The sequence below is a fragment of the Acanthaster planci genome, linkage group LG04 (assembly GCF_054643075.1).
Source record: "Acanthaster planci isolate LZ-2023a linkage group LG04, COTS_SCS, whole genome shotgun sequence".
Taxonomy (NCBI): domain Eukaryota; kingdom Metazoa; phylum Echinodermata; class Asteroidea; order Valvatida; family Acanthasteridae; genus Acanthaster; species Acanthaster planci.
Window position 1 is genome coordinate 18,874,676 of NC_141780.1, and position 25,722 is coordinate 18,900,397.

General features: G+C 40.3%; 2 long non-coding RNA genes across 4 annotated transcripts; both read right to left on the reverse strand.

The window, feature by feature from the left end:
• Positions 1-5,276: 5,276 nt before the first annotated feature.
• Positions 5,277-12,387, reverse strand: LOC110986972 (uncharacterized). The gene is made up of 7 exons (XR_002599206.2): positions 12,338-12,387; positions 11,370-11,476; positions 8,734-8,804; positions 8,096-8,152; positions 7,659-7,718; positions 6,547-6,668; positions 5,277-6,392 (listed from the first exon to the last, which is right to left on the reverse strand). It is a non-coding gene; the product is annotated as an uncharacterized LOC110986972 (long non-coding RNA).
• A 3,480-nt stretch (positions 12,388-15,867) lies between these two features.
• LOC147799445 (uncharacterized) lies at positions 15,868-20,600 on the reverse strand. 3 transcript variants are annotated; one of them, XR_015425087.1, is made up of 6 exons: positions 20,399-20,600; positions 19,628-19,702; positions 19,164-19,211; positions 18,426-18,485; positions 17,483-17,615; positions 15,868-17,245 (listed from the first exon to the last, which is right to left on the reverse strand). It is a non-coding gene; the product is annotated as an uncharacterized LOC147799445 (long non-coding RNA). The 3 variants fall into 3 exon arrangements; XR_015425086.1 differs by having other exon boundaries at positions 17,497-17,615; positions 20,399-20,586; XR_015425088.1 differs by lacking the exon at positions 20,399-20,600 and having other exon boundaries at positions 17,497-17,615; positions 18,426-18,487; positions 19,165-19,211.
• Between the last annotated feature and the right edge of the window lie 5,122 nt (positions 20,601-25,722).

Below are 25,722 nucleotides of genomic sequence, written 5' to 3' on the forward strand. Positions count from 1 at the left end.
TGTATTTCGTAATTCTCGCATTTTTGTGACTTAATAGGCCTAAATCGTTGATCAGCTTGCCTTGTCCTCTTCTCCACAACATGCTGAATTAAATGTGCACCATGCCTCGTATCGAATCACATGGGAATCAACGCAAAACAGCGCCATCTGGAGGCTCAAGTAATTCACTAGTTTGACTTAGTAAATCGTTGTAATGAATTAGTAATTCGTTAAAACGAATTAGTGTCAGGCAGAAAATGTATAGTTCATTGGCACGATTGGGCTTCGTATGTCTGGCATAAACTCTCTCCCCAAAGGCTCTCAAAAACGTGACATAGAAACACCAGTCAGTCTGCAGCAATCACAAAAGCAGCTTGGTTTCTTTGCTACGTATGCGTGTTTCTGTGTGCATGACCAACTCGTGCATATTTAATGAGGAGGGCGTTAAGATTTCGACTTATAAACGTACCTACTAAGTGCATTTCATAATCGTAATTTAATTGTAATTTACGTGTCTATAAAGTGAATTCCGATCATACAGAGCATGGTGTCCGAAACGTTGAGTACCACTGGTTCTTTTCAGAACCGCTTAAACAAGAGACATATCCATGGTGCTACCGCAAACCTATCCAGTTCAAAGAATGAAGAAAGAATGAGTTTACCAGACATTCTTAAGAACAACGGCCCTTTTCTGAAAAGGGTTTAAGTGACGTCTCAAGGTTGCTTTAATTTTCGAACAGCCATCACTACACGCAGATTGTCTAGTCTCTGCACGCTTTCAAACGTAAATGAGGTCTGATCACTCAACATCATTTAGATACTCAACTGTAAAATCAGGCAAAAGACCTTTTTCTGAAGTAATATAAATAGGGAACAAAATAGAAATCACCTAAATAATTAGAACCTAGCATTTGGCAAATCATTTTCCAAAATATTTAAAACACAGCCTTTACAAAATAAGAAAAGGTGTAAGCCTCGTCGTTTCTGCTATGAGGCTCGAACGGTACCAAGAGGGGGTGCAATATTCCTAACAACAGAGACTCATTTGGTGAAATGGTACCGGTACTTTGTTCACACGGACGGATAATGTTGCCGGTTAGTACAAACGATCCTGAAATGCCCGCGTCACGGCTGGGTCGCTACCCACAGAATGAACACTCCCCGTCAGCATGGCTCTTTCCAATCGTTGAGGGGGTGCTTCTGCTTGAGGTGGTACAGGACGTGCCTTGGGTTCAACTTCTCTTGATGTAGTTCGGCCAGGGCTCAGACTGATGTCAGTCAATGTCAGTACGTAACAATACTACCCAAAATTACATATCCCCATTTACTAAAACACGAGGGGGTTGATACTTTGGTGTTTTTTAAGGCTTCCGCTGAAAGTTGAAGTTAAACTGATGGCAGCTTGCGAGCAAACCACCCCGTCCTCAGCACAGATTCTATTTGGAGTGACATCATATTTGTGACCTGTCACCACAAAATGAGCCAAAAGTCGGAATTTTCAAAAATTGAGATATTGGTAGTTTTGAATTAAGCAGAAAAGAGCTTTCCAGTGGTATGCACATGGAACACTTAGGTTAAAAGTAAAAGGTGACCATGTGACATCGCTCTGGCAGCTTTGCGTTTTTGTTCCCGACATTGTTTCAACATCCCCGATCAGGCACAAATAATGCTATCGCCAAAATTGCTTAGAAAATGACACTTTTAAATTTATGATCCTGCAAAATATTTGGAATTAAATGGGAGATGGGTTACTCTTTTCAAATGTTTACAAAACCCAAAGACTGACCTCTCCTCACTATGACTTTGAACCCACAAAACAGGAAAGAACAGGGTGCGACTTTACACTCATTTTGTCATGACAGGTCACATTTGAGCATTTGAGCAAGACAGAAGTTGATTCGTGATAAAAAAAGGACAAATCAGGTTTCTCCCCACTCACTTGGGCGTATTAGTAATAGGCCTACCCTGCTACTTGAAAACTTTATTTCTGTAATTATCGTAATTCTGCTTGCAGATTAAAACCACAATTCAAACCTGTTAATTTATAATACTTCAGATCCTCTATGGTTCGACTGAATTTTTTGGGGGGGAGGAGCAATGTACGGCGCTCTGTGAGTGCCATCCGACTTGTTCAGATACTGAGATAATTTATCTTTGTAAGTCGACTTATAAAGCGTATTAATTGTAGTCGATTTAACGAGATAAATGATGTAGTTAAGTTGACTTCCTAGGTATCGTAAGTTGACATCGCGAGATATTTTATGACATCAAGCCTTCCCCCAGAGTTCCCTATATCGACTTGGCGAGATAATTTATGTTATTAAGTCGACTTCTTAATTCAAGTAAGTCGACTTGGCGAGATAATTTATGTCATCAAGTCTACTTCCAGAACTCGGTATGTCGTCTCGGAGAGATAATTTTGTTGTGAAGTCTACTTCCAGATTTTGCTTGTGTCAAGTTGGCGAGAGTAAGTTAAATACTCAAGTCGAATTCCTAATTCTAGTAAGTCGGCTTGGCGATACAATTCATGTCATCAAGTCTACTTTCAGAATTCACTATGTCGACTCGTCAAAATTAATTTTGCTGTCAAGTCGATTTCCAAATTCTAGCAAGTCGACTTGGTGAGAAAATACGCTGCAGGTCACGTTCACTTGTGAGTAGTCAGTTCACGTCTGCATGTTGTGCACTTGATGACATGGATTATCTCGCCAAGTTGATTTATTAGAATTATGAAGTCACCTTTCAACATAATTTATATCGCCAAGCCCACACAGTGAATTTTAGAAGCAGATTTAATTACATAAATTATTATAGAATTAGGAAGTCGACTCACTGACATAGATTATCTTTTCAAGTCGACCTACCAGAATTAGGAAGTTGGATTTACTACATAAATTTTCTTGCCAAGTCGTCTTCCCACAATTGTAAAGTCGACTTGACAACATAAATTATCTCGCCGAGTTGACATCGCAAATTCCAACTGAAGCAGTCTTGTTGACATAAGTTGTCTCGCTAAGTCATCTCACCAAATAAGAGAGTCGACTTAGGCCTAACTTCATAAATAATCTCGCCAAGTCCACATAGGGAATTCTGAAAGTAGACTTGATGTCATGAAAATATCTCCCAAGTCTACTTACTATAATTTGGAAGTCGACTTGACTGCATCATTTATCTCGTTAAATCGACTAAATACACTTTATAAGTCGACTTAAAAAGAAAAATTATCTCGGTATCTGAACAAGTCGGATGACACTTCCAGAGCTCCGCAGCAATGACATGCCGATCGATCTAACAGGTATCTCATAGTATCATGGCGGTACATGACCTTCGAGTGACCTAATGGCTAAGCAGTGCAAACTAACTTGTACCACATTGAGGGGTATCAAAGACAGTTTTCTTTTGGCGACAATACGTTGTTACTTGTAGATACTAAAATCCGGTAACTTAAGTAAGAAAGAACAAGCCTTTAGGCCAAAAAAGTCTCCGGTTTCTGGTCAGCGCACGTGTCGCCGTAGAGCTGCGCGTCAGTAAAATGAGAAAGTTTTTCATTTGGTCTAATGCGATTTCAAGAAGCTGCCAAACATTCTTGATTGACTGGAATCATGCTACTGTGTAATTTAACGTGTTTTATATGGGGTATAGTAGAGTAACATTTACAGTAAAGGAGCCCCTCTAGGCCCCCATACATTAAGTTGGGCACTCTTTTTCAGTTGACGTCGTGTCTATATTATGCATTTACATCTGGGAACCAGACAATCGATGTGGTCTTACCTGCAAGCTGAAAATGCTTTTAAACAGTAAGTAGAGAGGGGTCCAGTCTATATCAGTTGCATCATTTCTAGAGGAAAACGGTAGGGGGGGAACGGGTCGCTGCACCACTTTGTGAGCCACTTCCTTACCAGAAACTGAGGAGTTTTTTGGCCTCAAGTTACCTAAATATCATGCAGTACCGGTATATTGTTCAGTCGAAATCACCGCAACGACAACAATACTGCCAACAGAAATTGAAACTATACCCCTTGCCTTATCTTTGAGACAAAAGAGGTTATTTAGAGCCGGCTGTATTGACGATATTCTAGTGACTCCAACATTATGTTGTTGTTTTTTTAGAAACTGCAAGGCTTAATCTTCGAAAGCGAACCGTACACCGTTGCCGTCAAAAGACGGCTCGGATTTCACCGGATTTCAAGAAATCTATCGTGATCTCGCTCAGACCATGACTAAACTGGCAGCAGTGGCCAACCGTATTGATAGTGGTCCATGCTCGAGTTCAATCAGAATAACGTAGTCCTACAACCAGTGGGTGTGACTTAAGCTTTCAACGTTTTACCCTCGTGGGTGTTTTTTGGTTGGTTGTTCTTACTTCAAAAAGTGGCCAAGTGAAAGTCCCTCAGCAGCTCAGTTGATTGGTCCTACCTACAGCTATCGATGGAATCTCCCGAATGACCTTTTGAGCTTTCGACAAAAAAAACTGCGAAGGCATTGTTTGAATGCAGGGCTTCGTTTTAACCTGTGTCTTTTGTTGGGTGTTTTGAACTTGTCGTATCCAGTAAAGTGCGAGAAATATGGTAGCTCTGTGTACTTCTGATGCATTCTAGTCACCTCAAGCGAGAATATAAACAACTATTTGGGGTCAGGTCTCACGCACATTGCCGCAATGCTATGTACATGCATTCATCTTTTTGTTGAGTTTATAGCTGGGGTCGCATATATCGGGGGAGTACAGATTTCGGTCAAACTACTCGTCTGAACCGCACTGGACACCGAATGATTTGTAAAAACTGACAAGTTCCCTTGGCCATCGTAGTCCAGGCCCGCGTCTCCCATTGGTCCCTCCAACAGTTTGTTTTCCTTGCAGAGCTATAGATTCTGGAGAACATCTGGCAGTACATGTATTTTAAAAATCTGAAATTAACCCATCCTCGTAAAAAGCAATAAAAATGTTCTCGACAATGCGCCGAACATATCACACGTTTAAAAGACAGGGTTTTCCTTGTAAGATGTACTGTTCGCAAATAATTTTAGTGTGATGACACCGTAGTTTAAAATGTGATGCTTTATGCGGAAATGAATCTTTGCTTCTTTGCGTGATTAGACGAAAACAGCGCAGATTAATACTCACTCGGCAAAAGTTGGAAATACTTCTAATCTTGAACTACAAGTTGTAACTGCTAAATCATTTCGAAGAGTCACGTGAGACAACAGGTCCATTTTACAGACTGTTGATAGTTGGGTAAAGAACAAATCAGGGAAACCTGTATAATTATAAACAAATAACATCAAACAGGAAACGTCACTTTCTTTCAGCCTTGAATCTATAGTTTTATTTTCTATTTTTTTCTACGTTAAACTTCATTTCCCTCAAGAAAGCAGAAACTACCCACAATCAAAACAAACGTCCATATACTGAAAACGTCTTCAACTTTGGCACACGTGATTTAGCAGTTGTGAACCCAGCTTTTCCAATAAAAAAATAGTCTAATGAATAGGCTGTATTATGCCAAAGCACGGTGTAATGAGCTCTGGAACGTCGGTGTCTTCTCACTTGACAAATTCTGACGTTAGATCTTGAAATGCTGATTCCCCCACATTATACCCAGCATTTTAAAGAGGCAAGTTAGAGTCAAACACCGTCAACCCATTTATCCATTATTTTTGTTTGAAAACCATTTAGAGCCCCAACCAAAAACTGAACCCCACTTTGATCTTCAGAGAAATATCCATCAACTGAAGGTCAGATCTCCAACAAGCGTTGGACATTTCCGTCTTGCAAGCAGTGGCTGGATTTTTTTCGAATGAATCATTTCAAAACCGGCCTCACAAACTTTTGTGCATTTGCAAAACTTAGATCCAATTGGAATTGGATTAAGTCGATTAAGTCAGTGCAATAATTTTCAATTGCATAGCTTTGCATATTTAGAAATAATGTCACACCAGGTAGCTTATACGCAGAATGATCTTATACTAATACGACATCATTATCCAAAGACGTATTCATAAGCAAGTTTATCAATGAAACAGCCGCTTAATGTCATTGCCACAGCCTAAGCGTGAAAACATTTATAATTAAAATGAAATGACAAAAACTAACACGAAAGCTTGAAAATAAAAGTGACACCGAGGAAGAAAGGAGACATTTGTGTATGAAAATAGGCAATGAATTGACCTTTAAATGGCAAAATTGCAAGTGAATCAGGCACGATGCATTTTTAATGATTACATGGAAAGAATCTAATTGCGTACACCCTCTAAGAGCAACTTTAGTCATTTTCAAGGTATTGTCACAAAATGCTTGGACGCATTAAAATTCTAAGCAACAGTTATTAGCATTTTCCTGAAGCATTAAAATATTCAACAGAAATTGTTCCAGATGCCATTGGTCATGTTCAGTTCCAGGAATGGGTTCCAAAGATCTAGAATCAAAACAGAGAGCATGTATTTAGCAAGCCGCTACAAGTATGTCGTTATATAGATTCGCAAAAAAATGAACCGTCGTGAAAAAAAAGCAATTACCAGACGGGTAAACCGCCTGAAAAGTTTTGTCTTTAAAATTCCACCTTTTATTACCTTCGGGATTGCCGCATTCTCTGCTTATCCTTTATTCGGAACGCAGTGGCCAGTGCCTGAATTGTTCTGCTCATAACAGTGTTGTCCTTCTGGACAACTTAAAAAGACACAGCTCGTTCTCTCTGCAAGGACATAATAAATACACAGTTTGGTTTCACGAAGCATTTCACGATTCACCTATCTTAGTTTCGACGGGTAGAAAGCCATTACCCTAACTGAAATGATTTTTGAGAAACTTCGAATGGGTTGAGCGCGTTGTTCCATATCAAAGCATTACCAAGTCACTAAGCTATTGTATAGCTCTTAATGTTGGACCAAAGTAGAACTGTTTTGGCGATTACGGTCAATCACATGCAATAAACAACACATCTTTGATCACTTTCAGGTAACAAAATGGTGTCAGTGCAAAGAATCTCTGAAAAACTTTGGCCCTCGTGTTGAAGGAGTATCTTGTCGCTATATATGTGATTTTGAAATAAAACTTTGTTTATTTTTGTTATATACAGTTTAATAGTTACATATAGTTTATAGTTTAGGTTATATAGTTTATATATTTTATAGTATAGTTTTTTGAAAACTATACGAAAACGGCAAGCTTCAAATTTGACCTACTGGTAGTTGTTCAAGTTCTTCATCACCTGCCTGTAAAAGTGACGATTTACACGAAGAGGCCATCAGTATTTTATCACTCTGTTCTCAGTTTCTTGTTTTGTAACTACATTTCAGTCCAACCGACTTTATATGTATTTGCTAAATCGTTGTCTTCCAAAAATCATGAGTTCGAAAAGGTATAAGTTAGCACACAAGAAGAGGGATGAAACAGGAATGCCCACAGGTGCGGAACTATAAATGTAATTTTTGTCTAGCTATAAGCATTATTGTCTATGTTTTTAAACGTTACCGACCCCCTTTCGATCTCTTCATATTTCGCGGCCATAAGGTACTTCTTCCTCAGGGCTATTGTGGCACAAATATCGATCATACCTAAACGAATATTTGAAAATCGAAGCATGGACAGTTTTTGCAACGACAAGACATGGAAACGGAGAGAAACGAACACCAAACAAAGTAAAGAACAAATATTGAAAAGCAGATGATTATATTGTTCATACTTTTCATTTCATCCATTCTATCGATGAGCTTAGCTAGGAGCCACCTCAGGGCGAGATCATCTGTATAAAGAACCAAGAAAGAGGTAAAGAACTTTCGACGCCCCTATAAACGGATACAATGATTTATTTTCAATTTCTAACGGCCAAACCACAATTTCAGCAACAAATTCTCGACATAAATTCTTAAGATAAATACTCTATACTTGAAAAATATAATCAAAGGGTTGGAAACAGTGAGCTTGGTTTTTAGGGTAGTAGGCCTATGTGACCTTTTGTTTTCAAAACAAGTTTTAGCATAAAACTGAACAAGCTGGAAACACTGGCTTACCTTCTTAAGTAGCAAAAACGTAAAGTAAGTACCCCAAGATTGCCTAACAGCTGAAACCTTATGCGTCAACAATAATACAGTTTGCCTGCAATCACATCGATTATTTTACCTTTTTCTGCAGCTTTTTCATATGGAACGGGATCATCCTCGTTTCGCTGAAACAACTCTATAAGAAAAACAAAAGAACATTATATATCTCCGTAAAATTCATGGGCAGACCTATTTTTTAATTTTAAGAAACAGCAGTACAAGTACCCATGGCCCCAGAAGATTTTTGAAATCTTTGATGGTCTGTCATGCTTCTTAATGTAATTTATGAACGGTTGACTCTGTCCCCATACATGTTACTGATACGGTATTTGGCAAGTTCTTGAAACGCAAAAGTCCTTGAATGCAGAGATGAAAACATGGGAAAATGGTGCGTGACCTTTTGTTTCCAAATATGTATATCGATATACGAGTCAACACGATTGCAGCGCTGTATACTGATCATTGAACCAAACACTATATTAAATTATAGTATACCTCGTTGAAATTTTTGAAATTTTAGATCTTCATTTTTCCCATCGTAATCTTTCATACTAGTAACTTAATTTGTCCCTGACTATGCTGATATGATATCTTGCAAGTTCTGTAAATATAAAATCCTTGAAGGCAGAGATGGTAAAATATAAAACATATACCTGTGTGTGACATTTTCTTACAAAACATATAATTTGAAAACAGAGGCTTTTGTTTCAGTATTACCTTCCTCATACGTAGCACAAACACAACCCAGGCATACCAAGAAAGCCAGAAAGACCAAACTCTTCATTTTCCTACGGAATAAAACGAGGCATTAACTTTGCGAGACTGATTGTGCATGTAGATCAGAGTACCAGGCACGTGACTTTAAGTATGCACACATTATATACCTGGCATCGAGACGAGCTTATTACTGTATAGGCTACTTCTACACGACAAGCGTAATTGTCCAATGGACTGACAACTGTGTAGATAGCTTGCCTTTTGAGGCAACCTGAGTTCACTTCACATATATCAACAAAAGGAGAATTGCTCTGTAGGCCCTACCATTTTTACAATTTTCCGTCTGCTAAGGAACGATTGTTGTTTAGGGCTCGTGTTTCCAAGCTTGTCAGGTCTCAACCATAGACCTGTATTAGACCGCGTTCAAACTACATCTGCGAAATCTGTAACTGTGTGCCAATTCAGTCCTCGGGATAGGGAATTTACGTACAGTTCCATGAGGCTCTCTTCGATAATTAAATCAAAAACCAACACGTAATTAATCTACCGAAAACCCAATTGTGACAGTGAAATAAGTATGCGTAAACTAATTCTTTATTAAGGATTGCTAACTGTATGCAGCTGAGATTGCGGCTTGTTTATCGGGATTTACATAATTTAGCCGTAGACACTGGTTTTACACAGGGTATTAGTTACGTTGGGAACGTTGGTCGTATTCGTGTTCGAAATAACGAGTAACGGGTAAAAGGGTGAACTTTATCCCCCTGGAGTTAAAGTTTGTCACTGCCACAACAGGCTTTGCAACTAAAGGGCATTGGTCAAAACACCTTCACGCAGTGTAATTGTCTGGGCACCGCGCGCTGATATCAGAAAGAATCCCACATGGTAGTCCATCATTTGCAGCTATCTAAAAAGCAACTGACGGAATTATTGGTGAAAAGCATAGTGGTTAACCCGTAAAGCTATGTTAAAATTAAATAACTAGAGTGCTAACTTTTCATTCTCCGCGCCGAGAAAATTTGACGACAGAACATTTGAAATCAGATAGCATGGAATCGGGTTATGTACTTAGCTTCACGCTTCTTGTGCCAGGTCACGTGTTAAGGGATAGAGGAAAGATACATTTTATGGCTGTATACTTCATGTTCATTTTGCGCGTCCACGACGGAGCACAAACATGGCCCAAATACGGGCAATTCACCTTAGAATTTGCAACGCGTTGGCCAATCATAACGCGCGAAATCTGTCGGCCTTTCCAAACGCGCATTGGGTCGACGGATTTCGCGGATTGTGATAGGCCAACATGTTGAAAACTCTTGGAGCCACACTTTTGTGAATCGTCCGTATTATTGCACAGTGATTGGGCGCCAATGCATTGGCGTTGCCATTCTCGTTTTTGTATTCCATATGCTACACTGCAAAAATTGGGGTGTTAAATTCAACATCCGCGGTGTTATCAGAAGACTACACCAACACTTTTCACTGGTGTTAAAAATTTTGGTGTTATTTGGTGTTACTTGTAACACCTTCTAGTGCACTGTAACACTTATAGGTATAAAGTAACATCATCAGTGTTAAAGTAACACCCTATGGTGTGGTCATCTGATAACACCCAAAAGTGTCGATTTTAACACCCAAGATTTACAGTGTACAGTGCGTACTACGCACATGCGTTTATGTTGTTTTGCGCAGAGCAAATGAAACGCTCATTTACTAATTGTGCGCTTAGGTTTTTTATGTATTGGCTTTGTTGACGCATCTTTTTAGAATAAAGACGCCGATATGCAAGTAGCCGTGCAAACGCCGTATAAAATTTGGAGTTTCTGTTACATGTTTGTGCGCAGGCATCACTTTGTACATGAGTCAGCGCTCTAGTTTATATTAACCCTAAAAGAGCCCAGTTTTTTGGGGCCATCTCACACAGCCGGGGGCGAATTCAACCTCCACCCCCCCCCCGGAACTCGGCTGTGCCGCGCTCAACTTTCTTTAAAAATTGGCGTGCGTGCATGTAAAGGTTACTAAGCCAAAACATAAAAACAGAAATCCTCCAAGGGACTTATTTTGCATGAATATTAAGGACAGAAAAGATATTAAATGGCGTCACCAACGCCGACAAATACACATTTTTTTGTAATAAAACAAAAAGACGTAAGTAAAGTAACCATAGTAGTCCGATCTGTTCAAAAAGCATTGAAAGTAACATGATTCGGGGAAGACAAAGATTTACATATTAGCTCGTTAATTCATAGGATCCCAGAGAATATATTACAGGCTTTTTGGGAATCTTTAATTGTGAAACTATCACGATAAACATTTGCAAAGATTTAGGAACCGAAACACTTCAACATTTTGGGAACATACCATGCTTTGATAATTGGAGACTTTGCCTTGTCTTGTTATGTTTACTCTCGGATAAATAGGCTAGGTCCTACATTTGTACGGTCAGGCTGAGTTCTCACAGACGCTAGCTTCCAACTAAGTTTTCACCAAACGAGAATATTTTTTTAACTCTAAAATGTAATGCTGGCATATTTCACTTCTGTTTTAGAGTTTTCTAATCACTTCACTTGATGGTTTATATAAAGTACATTGGAACTACAATGACGAATTATAACTGAGTAAGAAGGGAGACTCACCTCAGCGTTTTATCTGAAAGTTGGAAAATAACACTTCTACTGTCTACGAACGTGTGGCGCGTGAAAACCTTCAACGTCGACTGCCTACACTGTAATGTGCGAAGCAACTGTAAGAAGAAAGTTACAGACCCTCCCAAATCACTGGACTCTGAACTGCAGGTCATTTAAATAACAATTGGCGAACTCCTACACTCATTTTGCCGGGGGTTAAAAAAGTCCATTTGATCCACTGAATTGTTCACTCTCGCTTACAGCTGGGTTTGAGAGCACGTACCGTTCCGATTATTGTCAGTAAAATTCGTACCAAGCCGGAATACGACTAACCTTTGTCTGTCAATCGTCAAATTAACACAATGGCAGCTTATTCTTGGCGGCAAAAAATGGTTGAATTGTAAAAAAGCTGATCAAGAAGTCAGGATAGGAGGATGAAATGCACGCAGCTTTGTCGAAGCTCTTTGTTCTATAGCAATCGTGTAAAAGCAACCCAATAGGTTTTCACTGTTCATAGTACGCATATACCTTATCATTAAACCTGGTCATAGCTTGGTGGAAAACCGAAAGAAATTCCATTCAGTTCTTGTGATTGGGGCTGTACGAAAAAGACAAAATGCAGATTCCAAAGAGAAAGGGATCTGGTTCTTCAGATTTCCCAAGTGCAAAAAGCAGCCAAACGAATGGGTACAGTACATGGTACATTGAACATCAGTACGTGTTTACAAATGCACAGGTTGGCTCCAAGAACATTAATGATAATACACTGTACTTATGATGGAAGGGGGCCATACTAAGAAACGGCGATCCTGTGCACATAGGTAAAATCACGATTATGAAGTCTTTTTACAGAGCACTAAAAATCCTGCTTAGATTAGAAACTAATAGCAAAAACGATGTACTGGGATTTTCTGAAGAAAAAATAAACAAAGCCAGAAACCTGAGAGAAAACGATCATCAAAGTCAAACCCCTGTACCTTTTCAATTGCTTGCTCACACTTCTTGCCGCCAAGGCCATTTGTGCGCATGCGTGCATAATTATTGATTTATTAGTAAAAAGGTCTGTTGTCTTTGTAGGGAGGACAGGGTATGGTGGCCCTGGAGGGACATCTCGCGAATCATCAATATTGACATCAATATATGCGACCAAATTTACGAGCCACTCTTCGATCGCAAATATTGACGCCAATCACGACTAAACGACTTGTTCTTTGGTTGCGAATATTGCCGTTAATATTTACGACTAAAATTCAAGACTTGCTCTCTAGTCGCGAATATTGACGCCAATATTGACGACCAAATTTACGACTAGTTGTATCTCCGATCGCAAATATTGCCACGACTTTTTTTCCACTAAGTCAGGTAGGGAGAAAAGTTGCTCAGACACAGCGGTTCCTTTTTAACGTTTTGCCCCCTGCGTTGTGCCAAAACTGCCCTACAAAATAATGACTTGAGATCAAACCAATAAATGTAGGTCATTGCGTGTGTGCGTGAACATTTCATTTCCGCCTAGCTTGCTGGAAGAAAATTCGCGGCAATATTTGCGGTTGGAGATACAACCAGTCGTGAATCTGGTTGCAAGTATTGACGTCAATATTCGCGACCAAAGAACGAGTCGTGAATTTGATGATTGGTGATGTCCCTCCAGGGCCACCATACTGAAGAATCTGTTCAGTGTAGCCAAGTAAAGTGGACGGTCGCTGGCTACTTCTTTATCAGCTCTTTCTCAATGACTTTCGTGGTCGATTGCCAGCTCTGCTACCAACTGTCTACATGCGCTGCCAAGCAACCCACACGTTACCCAATTCGAAGAGAGTTAGGACTGTGAAAAAAAAGTGGGCACAGAATTTATTCTATCACAAAATTAAACGTGCAAAAGTATTAATATTCGATGAACTGCTTGTAATGTCACTTTGTTTAAGTCAACATGTTTATAAGTCCCCCAACAGCTAGGGTTCTAGGATGTACGGCTGTTTTAGAGCTAATAGTTTTTAAGATGTTAGTGTGTATTGGATCTTCGTTTTTCAGAAAATTATGATAAAAAGAAACATGAACACCACTTCGGCCAAGCCCCCCCCTGGGGCGTGTGCTGCAACTATTCACACGCAAAAAAGACAAATTGCTCAGAATTTCTAATTTGGGGAATGTTTCAGCTCATTCATAGCTGTTCTAGCTAAACACAAAATGCGAGGCTCCATTGCAAGAGTTTTCATTAAGTTTAAAGAAAAGATTGTTCCAACAATTCCAACTCAAAAGGGCGCCGTCAGTGTGACGACAAACGAAACACTGTCTGCAATAATCCTATCAACATAAAAAGTGATTTTTATATTTACGTTTTGCCTGTGTGTGAAAGAAATGTACAAACGAGAACCAGGAACATGTAAATACCAATGTATATTTAGGGCCGACTGAAAATACGCTCGTATGTTTGCGCATACCTCGTGACATAAATTCTAAATCTGTGAACATTTGTATTCAGTAGAAAAATCTGGTTGATTTTTCGGTAGTCAGTTGCATGGAGTTAAGGTTCTTTTAATATGTGGACACAAATACTTGCATGCACCCCTAAACAAAACCTGACTTGTTCTATGGCATTCTATGGCATTGAACCAAAACCAAGGAAGGCTGTGGAGCTCATGAATCTTCCCACTGCGTGGGATTAGGCCTACGGAATGCGGTCAACATGACGAAAAGTCAGCCATTTGTGAAAAAACGTGTACCCAAGTTTCCTAAGGCAACAAAAGGGTATGGTGCCCCTTTTTCGGAACACTGCGTCGCCACTTCATGCTAGACACGCATACCAGAGCACGAATTGTCAACAAAATAGCTCACAATAGGTGAAATACATCATGTCCTTCACGAACGCGCATACATTTTGATCAGGAATATTTCAGAGTTTTAGATTTTCTCAGATCTTTGTCGAATGACGTCAGATACAATCTCTTCAGCGACTGGCTGCAGTTTGCTGTTAATGATAGTTACAACCATTCATTGAAACTAGTCTAAACTTCTCCCGACGTTTGTCGTATAGTAAGCCGTATCGCGTCTGGTGTTAGCCTTAAGTCAAGGCGCGCGTGGCCTCCAAGATTAATTATAGTACATTGGTAATAGACCAGTGCGAGTGGCAAGCCACGAGCGCCTTTACAATCTCGTGGAGAAGGCTTACGTTTTTCTAAACATTTCTCTAGCTATTTGGTAGAGAAATTTAATGCATTACATGTTATGAATTTTGGCTCAATAACCATCCTTTTAAACTAGACGTCAGACGAGCTCACGAGGAAAGCGCAGGGGAACGGTGATTTCTTTCATTGGACCATTACAGTCTGGCTCCCTACCCAAAGATTCCCTGACGACTCTTGATTATCTTAGGTCAGTCATCATCCACAGATAAATAGATATGACGCGTGGGTCAGGGGTCACAAGTTTCTCAACTTGTGACCCCTGACCCACGCGTCATATCTATTTATCTGTGGATGATGACTGACCTAAGATAATCAAGAGTCGTCACTCGTGTGTTTTTTTATTTCAATAGAGTGGTGCACCCTATTTGTGTGGGGCATTTGTCAGCCGTCGTCAGGTCCTGATTTCGGCCAATACGACCCCTGATTCAGTGTAAAGTCAAATATTGTAGGATCAACAGCTGTCGGTAGGATACGGGAGTTTACATTCAACAGCTTGCCTACCGTTCCCGGCTGGGAATAACTGAACATCAACGGTACCATACGAACATGCCGAATATAGACGGGACAACTTCGGAATATTTTGGCTATTTCCGGAAAACTGAAGGGATTCCTCCAGTCTTGGTTACGGGACATTGGGTGATGCCGGACCTTTGATACGTAGAATAGTCAGAATCATCGGGTCTGGTATACAAACTAGGATCATTACAGGGATCATTAGGCCAACACTTCCGCCCGCGCTCGGAATGATGAAAACCAGCCGTCACGGTTGTGCATGCACGTGCGCAGGTGGTAGTCAATTTTTGGAAGTCCAAGCCAAGTCACGAGTCATTTAGTCTAGTCACAAGCCATTTGATCACAGGCCAAGTGTAAGTCAAGTCACAGGTCAATTTGGTCCAAACACACACAAGTCACAACTCTTTTGTCCAAGTACACAAGTCGACGCGCGCTTTATCTAGCTATGATAAGTAAAAGGGGCCGAGCATCAACTTAACAGGCGCGGTAGCGTTTTAACTTTCGCTACTGCTGTTTTACTTCTGTAAATACCATTCCCAAACCGTATACACCACAAGAAGTATTGGCTGGTAACCTGATTTGTTAAGCAAGGTTTTCACGCTTCAACAACTTTTCGCTTAAGCAACGCTATGAAATTGGCCCCAGTCTAATGGGTGTTACGGGGTGATCATCGATCCAGTGTGCCACACAGCGTGCCTTGACTACAGGCCATAGTCTGGTGTAGGTAGTTTGCCAGCACCGTCGCTCTCAACATCGCGTACGGTAACGTACCCATGGTCTTTGGAAATCAAAGAAAACTAAAGAAACACATCTTATTTAATTTAAAAGAAGGTACAGGTTTAATTGATAAAATACAGGAAGTTTATAAAACTGCAAGAATTCACCAAAAGGAAAACAGGGTATCAATACACAAATTTGGAGACGAAAGTCGTTACCAAATACCACTTTCAGTGGCCTGAAAGGGAATATGCCAATCATAACAAACAAGCTAAAGCTAACAATGTGAATATAATGAAAATATCCCTAGAGGTTGTGTTTATACAAACACTGATCCTTAGATACACGATTTGTGACGCTTTATATGGAAACTATATTTCACAACCCAAAATGTACTTCTATGAACTTTCTGTATACCGAGGGAACTGTTGCTGTGATGCTCTTGTTGCTCGTCGCCCAGCACCCACACAGGCAACATTTTGTGAAGGAGATATGTTGTGCGTCTACAGCGATAGACGCGCAAAGCATTATGGGTTACTTGCTGTCGTAATCGACGCATGTATTGGTAGTGCGCACGTGTCACGTGCACACGGAAAGTTTGACCCTTGTTAATATTTAAATGAACTCTGTCCAATGAGTGTTCGGCTACACATGCGGCGTGATTTGTCCTTTCCGGTGCAATATGTGCGGATGATGAGCGACGAGCGAATGATGTTCCTCTAGAAAGACACTGTTTTGCGCTTATTCCAAAAATTGGATGTTTCTGCTAGAAAGTTTTTTTTGTGATGCTGTTATTTGCTCATTAAAAAGTGAATCTCTACAGAAAAGATAAATGGTGGCAACTTATCCAAACATTATTTGGCACGTTTAGTGCTGCAATACATATGCCCGTTACACCTTGAAGATGAATGTAGAAATTATTATTACCAAAATGGGTCACTTGGGAGACATTCCCATAGGAACGTGCACATAATTTTTCAAATTTTAACGTCCCATAATTCAATATTCCCTAATCCGATCTTAACCAAACTTTGCATGTTTTACTTTCAGACCCTAATCTATCATCTCTCAAAATGTGGACGATACAAATTTTCCTCCTTTTGGTAGTTGGAGCATTAGGGAGACATTGAAATGTCTCCCTAATGACCGATGTCTCTCTAATGTTGAAAAATTTACCACAAAATGTCTCCCAAGTGACCTATTTGGAAATATTTGTACATAACAACCAGAACGGCACCGAAGCAGCCTTCAAATAGTGAAATTGAAAATGAACTAGACACGAAGGAAAACTTGACAAGTATTACAAAACATTTTTTTCATTGCGTAGATCCCCTCAAAGCAAAATTTCATGTGTTCGTTACAGTCATTAATACTGACCTAATTTCTAAAGTAAGTTTTTCCTAAAACAGGGTGAACAGAAATTGAATTTATCGCCACCTGTCACGTTCAACTCGAGGTATGGGGTCCAAACATCTGTAGAATCAAAACGAAAACAATTAGCTGAGCACGTATATGGTAAAACGACACCGTCTACACTATTAGGCCTGGAAGTTATTGCATAAATTTGCCAAAACTAATCTGTTGGGAAAAACAAAACAGACAAAACACAGACAAAACAAAACTAAAAACAAAAACAAACAAACAAAAAACCCACAGTATATTCAAACTCCATATATTTTTGTCATATATTTTTGTACCTCAGAAATGTACCTTGGCTTCGTTACCTTCTCAATCGTCGCATTCTTCGACGTTTATTTCTTATCTGGAATGCAGTAGCCAGTGAATCTATCTTCAAAGCAGTGTGTCCCCTTTCGGCACTTGATACGAGAACAGGGCGATCGTTCTGCACGGACATGATTAACACAGAGCCTGATTTCACGAAGCATTACGACTCACATGTCATAGTTGTGACAGGCAAATTATGACAATACGGTTGCTCTTGTAAATGATAAATGATTTTAAGTCACTTCCGATGGGTTGAAAACGCCGTTCAATGGCATGGCGTAATTACGATGAGTCATTGATCAACCATTGATAAATCACAGGAGAACACTTTCAGCGAGTGCAATCATTCGCAGGCAACCAACAACACACCTATGGTCATTTTCAGGTATCAGAGAGTTGTAGGTCTACAAAACCTTCGGGTTGAATTCAACTTCATCCCTTGTGTGGTAGGAATACCGTGTGACCCATGAGAAATAGGTTTGCGGGTACACAATGGAATAAATCTCTTTGGGGTGAGGTGTGGCTAACACTCACCGGTTCTTCTAAGAACCCCACCTCACCCAAAAGGAGATTTATTCCATGGTGTACCCGCAAACCTGTTTCTCATGTCTGTTCCACAATGGAAAAGCTTCAAATCTTACTTGTGTGACTCATGATAACTGGGCGATTGACAGTGGCATGCAGCTTAAGAGACAGTCCATGAGGTCTTGCTTTACATATTTAAAAAGCACATTTAACCCCATTTCTCGAATACTTAGTTTCATTCTTTAATAAAATATATGTTTTTTCTTAACCAGGTTTTAATTTTGACATACAGTATTATTACACTCTTTCTTTATGCTAAGATCAGTCAGTGTCTGAACCATTGAAACCTGTCCCTTTGGGCGTTCTGAAAAGCAGATAGGGAGATGGTGTTTATTGCTCTTACCTTCCAGTTCATCCATTTTATCAACGAGCTCAGTCAGAAGATCCCTTAACGTTAGGTCCTCTGTTTAAAGAACCAAGAAGAAGATAAAAAAGGCTTTGACGTCCCTTTAACGGTTACTTTATATAGAGCGTTTGTGTTACTAGACAACCCCGAATTAAGGCTTTCATCTTTACACTGGTCTGAATCCAAGCTCAGCCTGATGGCTTCGCTCTGCCATCGAGTAAGCACCGTGCAAGCCATGCTTGAAATGACCGTCCATCTTTCAACCCCCCCCCCTGCACTGTTGGCAGACTGGAGTGAAGTAAGTCTGCATCCGAATCTGTTGTCTATGAGCTAGGTCCAGGGTTTCCTTCCATTGGAAATACACGGTGACGCGCAGACAATAGACCCGGCCGTACAGCCCTGGAATCCTGTTTCGGCCACAGCCCAATTCAGTCTCCGTCTCCAAGTGTGCTGAGGCAGAAATCGGCTCTTCTTTATCGTCTTTGGCAGAGAACAATTTCAGGAATGGACTCTAGAGCCAAAGTTAAAATGTGTGGAATTGTGCTTGGGCAAGGAGGCCGCATAGCATTGATAAGTGAAAATGTAACCGAACATTGACAGGTTTAATTTATCCTTTATTGCAATTTTTCAGTGCACAGTTTACACATAACAACACTGTGAGTGGGACATCTGGGGGATTTTTAAAGGTTTACAACTTTTTGCTGGAAGTAGTTACAGCGTTTCCTTCGTCCCCACCTTTTTTCTCTGCTGGATCAAAGCGCTTGTACGTGTCAGCAAATTCACCTATCATAAAAAAAGTTAACGAACAGTTAATGCATTGAAATACTATCCACGAGGGCCGAATTGCTTCATGTTTTTGTTTTTTTATCCACATTTTCTTGGACCTATACTTTTTTTGTTTTGCTCTATCTCTCTTGCTCTGCACGAGGACCTTTCGTTGTGGGGATGTGCATATTGTTCCATAGCCAGTACGCTGAAGGAGTTAGCCAGCCATAGATAATGCGTAGGCTTTAATACATGTATGGTAACAGTTGTCTTTAGAATTCATAGTTACACTCCTTCCTTTTCCTTCACACCAGCATTAGGCATCGACAATTACATATTACATGTTGAACATAAAATTTGAAAAGGAACTCCAAAGCGTGAAAGAGATACGTGACCTGACTCGTGACTCGAGTCAAACTTAAAGCTTGACTTACGCTCACGGAATCCTGAGGCAGCGGCATAGCCGACCACAACAAGCAGAACAACAAGCACGAGGCTTCTCATCGTGTCTATGAATTAGGTAATAAACAAAATTTAAAAAGGATAAGCGGTAAGGTATCTGTAACCGAAAGACATCATTACTTTCTTATGCGTGGCTACGAATAATCACTATTGACATGCGTGTACGTCCATCATTTAATACCGAAGCCACATGCAAAAAACTAACGGATATACACTTAGACCCACCTGCGTAGATAGCATTCTGTAAAGCTGTATTTATAGGGGAACATTTAGACCACATTTCCGGGGATGGGCCGAGAGAGGCAACAGAGGATATCGGGAAGTTTCCAAAAAAAGGACGACTTTTTGTTTGAATTCTCCTCTTCCCCAGAGCTTGGTTAGCAGAGAAGCTCCAAATGGCATTTCAGCGAGTTCAAAATACAGAGGACTAATATATCCATTTGAAATATTGTATTGTTCCTATTAAAGTGATTAATATAAGTAGGGGACCTATTAATAATGCACAGATCCTGAATCGGCAAGTTCTAAAACTTCAAAAACTGTATGGTTCACAAGAAAAGTCTGAAACTACAGACCCTACAAGAGCACGTGCGTTTAAAAATCTAATTAAAGAGAGTACCCACAACTATTTACTACGGAATTCCACTCCCGTTTAACAGTTCCAGAAGATTACACACTTTACTTTATACGTCAATGGAACTACCTTTACAAATTATTTGAAAAAATTAGAATAAAGGACTCACCCCAAACTTTGATCCGAAACTAAAGCTGTCAACAGACGACTGGCGCGTAAACACACCTCAGGACTACCCAGCTGCTGTGCAAAGCTATATACGTCAAGAATTTGCAACCGGAGTTTGAATTTTGTTATTGGTGAACTGATCTTTTCCAGCAATACCAAGAGAGGGTCACGCATCAGTTAACTCTTAGTCCAAGGTTGTACAGCAACAATCGACGTGTACCAATACATACATTGCGGAAGGATTGTCGATTTTGTTCGCTTTGGCATATTGCTGAGCCCAAGGCCATTCACCGATTATTCCCAGTGCAAGTTCGTACTACGCTGGACTATTATCAGTCAGCCAACTGCAAATTAACACAACTGTGACTGGTTTCTGTAGCAAGCAGGCTTAAACTAAAAATAAACCCCAAAAAAACAATATTTAAACAAACAGTTGATCAAGACAGCTGTTAAAGTACGGGAAAACGTCATGGCTTGCTTCCAACACTAAACAGAATTATTCTGGTCACCACTTTCCTCTTTGTCTGTCCTGTCAGGACTTGACTTTTGCTCTGTTTTGTCTGTCATTTTGGCTGAGTTTGTGGGTTTTTTGTGGTTGTATTGTTTATGTGTGTGCGTTTGTGAGGACTTTATTTGTGTTTCTTGGCGTTTATGTTTTCCGCATGGTATAGCATACAGGTTTCTTGCGTTTTCGCTTGACAAAGACTGGTCGTCACCTTGGGGTTTTGGCAGCTGCGAGGGCTGTTTGTACCCTCGATCTGAGATCCGCACACCAATTTCAATGATTGTCAGATTCCGGGGCAAGCTACAAACTAGCTCATTTGAAGCTTTCGCAAAATGAAAACTTCAGAATTTTTCCTTTTGTATGCGTAAATATTGGTGTTTTAGTTCTGTGGCGCACCTACGGTTTGTTTGCAACCGGCCCTGAATTTTTGTATGCCGATGGCGCATGCGCTACACTTCTACAAAAAGTGGATAATCAGGCCCAATAATAGCGCCGGAAATCTGCCTGCCAGGCATGAACTCGTTCCTTCCGTACTCGTGCGCTTCGGAATGGAAAGTTCAGGAGAGCTCACAAAAGGCACAACTTAATAGAAATGGGATCTTTTGTTGTCTAACAATGCCTTGGTGGTTTCAAGAGTCCGGAGCCTCAAGCTGTGTAGCTGGTACATTTCGTTCTGGACACCTTATTTCATAATCCCAACATTGGGGAGTGAATTCCACTGTATTGACCTTTCATTTCACCCTCTCATTTCATGGGATTGGGATATATTGTATGGTTAAATTGGATGCTTCCATCCTGTAGAAGTGACAAGTGACAGACCAGGCTTCGTTATAGAGATGCGAAGAAATCATCTATATTTACCAACGTGAGGGGAATTTGAGTTATCTTTACATGGATTCTATATACAATGGATTCAATTATTCGATTTAGGCTTTATTTCTTTGCTAGTGAATAAAGGACATTTTGCTTTGCATTAAACAAGAAATTCCTCACACACAATTTTGGGACTTTATTTGCCAAAATTTGTGTCAGATTTTGGTCGAATGGAGTAAGTTGGGGGCACGTTTTTCAGCCATTTGTCAATGTGTACGCGATCTTCTTGAATGGTCAAAGTAACAAATGACTAGCTCATATAATTGAAAAAATCAAGAATCAGATGCAAAAACCTAATTTCATCAAAGTAAGCGAAGACGAATTTTTCTAATCACGTGGGACCCTCAGGTACGTGTTAGCTTCAAAGTAACTTAAGTGTAAACGCGAAAGTTTGAACAAAAAGTATGGAGTTTGAATATTTAGAAACGAAAAAAGGGGATTCAACACTTTGTACGCCTATTGAATTATTTAGTGAAAGTGTATTGTTGGACTTGGTGCTCTATTCGGCTCTTGATGGATTCAAATACCCAGGGAAAAAGACAAGAAAAAATTGAAATGAAGCAAAAACAACTAGTCTAACTGGAGAATTAGAGTGAAAATTTCACTGACAATTTAGCGGCTGCAACACGGGTACTACATGCCCTTCTAATTCACTTGTAGCTGGGAGAAAATCCCACACGACTATCGGTTTTCCACGGGCATCCTCTGTGTCTGGACAATGGTGGTACTGAAATGACGTCCTGACACATGAAAATACCTACAGCTTTATTTCCCCTTCACTTTTATTGAGAGAGGCATTGTTGCATGGCATGCATGAGGCGTATCAGGGCTGTGTACAACTTCACGGTGACTGCACCTCGCAGAACTGAAGATCGTATCCTTGTACATGACCAGACATCATTCTTCTTCTGTCAACGCATTAAATAACTTGTTCAGGCATGAAAAAGTCGGGTAGGTGACAATAGCTTCAATTTATTATTTTTTTCTGCATATGGCGCCAGGGAGTCTGTCCTTTTCACAAACTCAGAGTAGGCTTGACGACGGGCAATTTCCAATCTGAATCCACCGTGACCGCTACACTCCCTACAGATGTTCCATTCTTTTTTTAGTTCATCAATCATAGAGCAAAAAATGTCAGGTTAATGCACAAACAGTTGGCTGTCATTACTGATGGCAGATATATCTATAAACTTTTGATGTAGTCGAGAAATGCCCGCAGCACTAATCCTTTCTCGGCTTCATGAATCTCTGGCTTATTTGAGACCTGCTCTGTCTTCTGATTTTGCAGCTGTCTCGGTAACTTTCAATTTTCACTTGCAGCACTCTAAACACTTTTGGTAGTTTAATTAAAATATTTATCAAAAAGGTGTTCAGAAAAGCCTTTTACTTGCAGCTATCCACGAAAGGTACAGTCTGCAAGCTTATGTATGTTATGTATCGAGTAACCGTTTGCAAAAAAGCAACGATAACCATGTTGGATATCGTCTCTTCCTTTCCCTTCAATCTGTGAAAAAGCATATGAGTAGAAAATTAGCAATTTCCATCTTTAAAGCTATGCTGTCGATTTGATTTAAAGCCTTAGACTCGCTCTCCTAGTAATCATCAAATTATGACGTGAATCATGAGAACTTGAGATGAGGTATTTTCTCAACCTCTCTGAGTACGAACAGCGCTGACATTGATGTGCAACGTCGAACCATGCTGAAAAGTAACACCCATTCTTGCTACAGACATTTGCCATTTAAACAGATATTGGTTTTCAGTTTGAACAAAAGGGTTAGTGAATGATATGCTAATGTAAATAGAGTGTTAAAGGTTTGGCAGCCAAAATGAAAGGGCGTGTCATTGTCGATCTGCTCCTATGCTTTGGTCATGACACTGTCAGCTATTATGATGAAGGTACGAGGGTTTTTGCCGTACGCACTTTTCCCCAGTTTTAAGCTCTAAATGTTAATTTTACGATTTTCAACTGAATTACCTCTGTTAATTACTGAGACGGGAACATGACCACAACGTGCACATGGTTAATAAAATGACTGCTGTGTAAGAGGGATGTCTTTAAAACACGCATACATACAGGCGTTGCTAGACCATTTCAAATGGAGCTTCTATCATGAAACTTGCAAAGGCACCGCCACGCGATGAGTAGGCTGATTCCCCGATCTGGCATTTACGTGACCTCCCCCGCCCCTTCCTTTCCCCTCCTCCGTTTTTGCTGAAAGAACCGTGAGTTTGCTGAGAGAACTAGCAAATGGGCGAGTGTGACACTCCTCTGGCGACGCTTGTGATGATAGTAACATCAGACAGAGGGCGCGCTCTTCATTAGTGCGTTGAAGGCACTAACCACAGGAGCTATGCAATCACACGTTTGAAGCCAAACCGGAGCGACGACCACAGACAGATAAACGCAAAGACAACCAGATCGTGTTCAAAACTACATGATAATTTCGTGATCTGCGCGGCACCCGACTAAAATCAAAACTATAGGCATATTCCCCGCGAAATAGGGAATTTACGAACAGCTGAAGAATTCCAGCCAAAAAAATACCTGAAGCCAATGTTTTTGCATTGTGAAAAAATCTGCCTATTTACTTAAACTGGTCCATGTAAAGTCATAATGTTGCGGTTGCAATATTTGAAAAGAAGAGATTGCAGTATTGAAGAGCAAAAAGTGAACGTCTTTTTGAAATTTCGAATTATGTAAACAAATGCTGCCTTTTTGATTTCAAATTTTTGGAAGCAAATGAAGTAGCCTTCATACTTATATAGAATTTATTTTTTTTTCACCATGAGCCTTGGCATGTCTGCAAAAATTTCCCCAAACTGATGTTCTTCTGGTCAAAAGTCGAATGGCCATCGCAGGCTCATACTTATTGTACATACCCAAGGTGCGCTACATCCTTTTCACCCCCCTGCATATCACGGTGAAGTCAAATTTTTGCACAGGGCGGTGGAACATTTTTTTGGCTGTCGACCTACACCGAAGTTAATAAATTTAAACCATTTAAGGGTAAATCCTGCCATTAAAGTACATCTTGAAATTTCAACCATTTCTGAGTTTCTCCAAACTATTATTGAGCAATCGGTATTTTGATGCAACAGGGTTTTTCCCCGACCGGCCAAAATCAGAGCCCTTCTTCATGGTGCTTTGGGTGCTCTAGCAAACTCTACCTGCGGCCTACCAGTTTTCTGTTCTAACTTATAAGCCGAGAAGGAACAAAAGAGGGTGTATTTTAAAAATGAAATCGACAGTCCTTTGGTACCACAAACATAAATTATTTATGTCTATGTTTGGTACTCACCCACCGCATAGGTGCGTAAGTTTACGTGAGTTTGTTTCTGCATTTAATTGGGGACCCTTAACAATAGAGGACAATAAGGTCCCCAATTGACAGAGGGTCCCTGATTGACAAACGTGTACAAAACATATGGGTGGTCTTCTAAAAAAAAAAAATTAAAGTACAAACAAAAGAGGAACAATAGGGGGTCCCCAGTTGTAGGCAAAAACACACCTGACAGCGTTGACGCAGAAAACGCTGAGTACCCGCTACGATTTTACTACAGAATATGTGGTCTTCGCGTGCATGCTGAACGCGTATAAGAACCCGGTTGGAAAACTTAGTACCCCCGTCTTTCTTTCGGCGCTGAGGGTGCACTTCGGCTCAGGGCGGACAACGTTTCAGTCACTCAGAATTTACACAGCAACATTCTGTGCAGTCAGTTGAATGACTTTGTTATCTCCTTAATTAATATGAAGAGCAAAAAGTAATATCTCAGAGATGGCCGAGTGGTTAAGCTCGCGGTTATCAGATCGTTAGACGGCGGGTTCGAATCCCAGAAGTGACTTTTTTTTATTTTCCCGACGCTTGCTGTCAGTAGCTATAAGAGACTCCAATTCACCCCCGTCAACTACCAGCAGTACCTTAGCCTAGCGGGTAAGCTCTGCG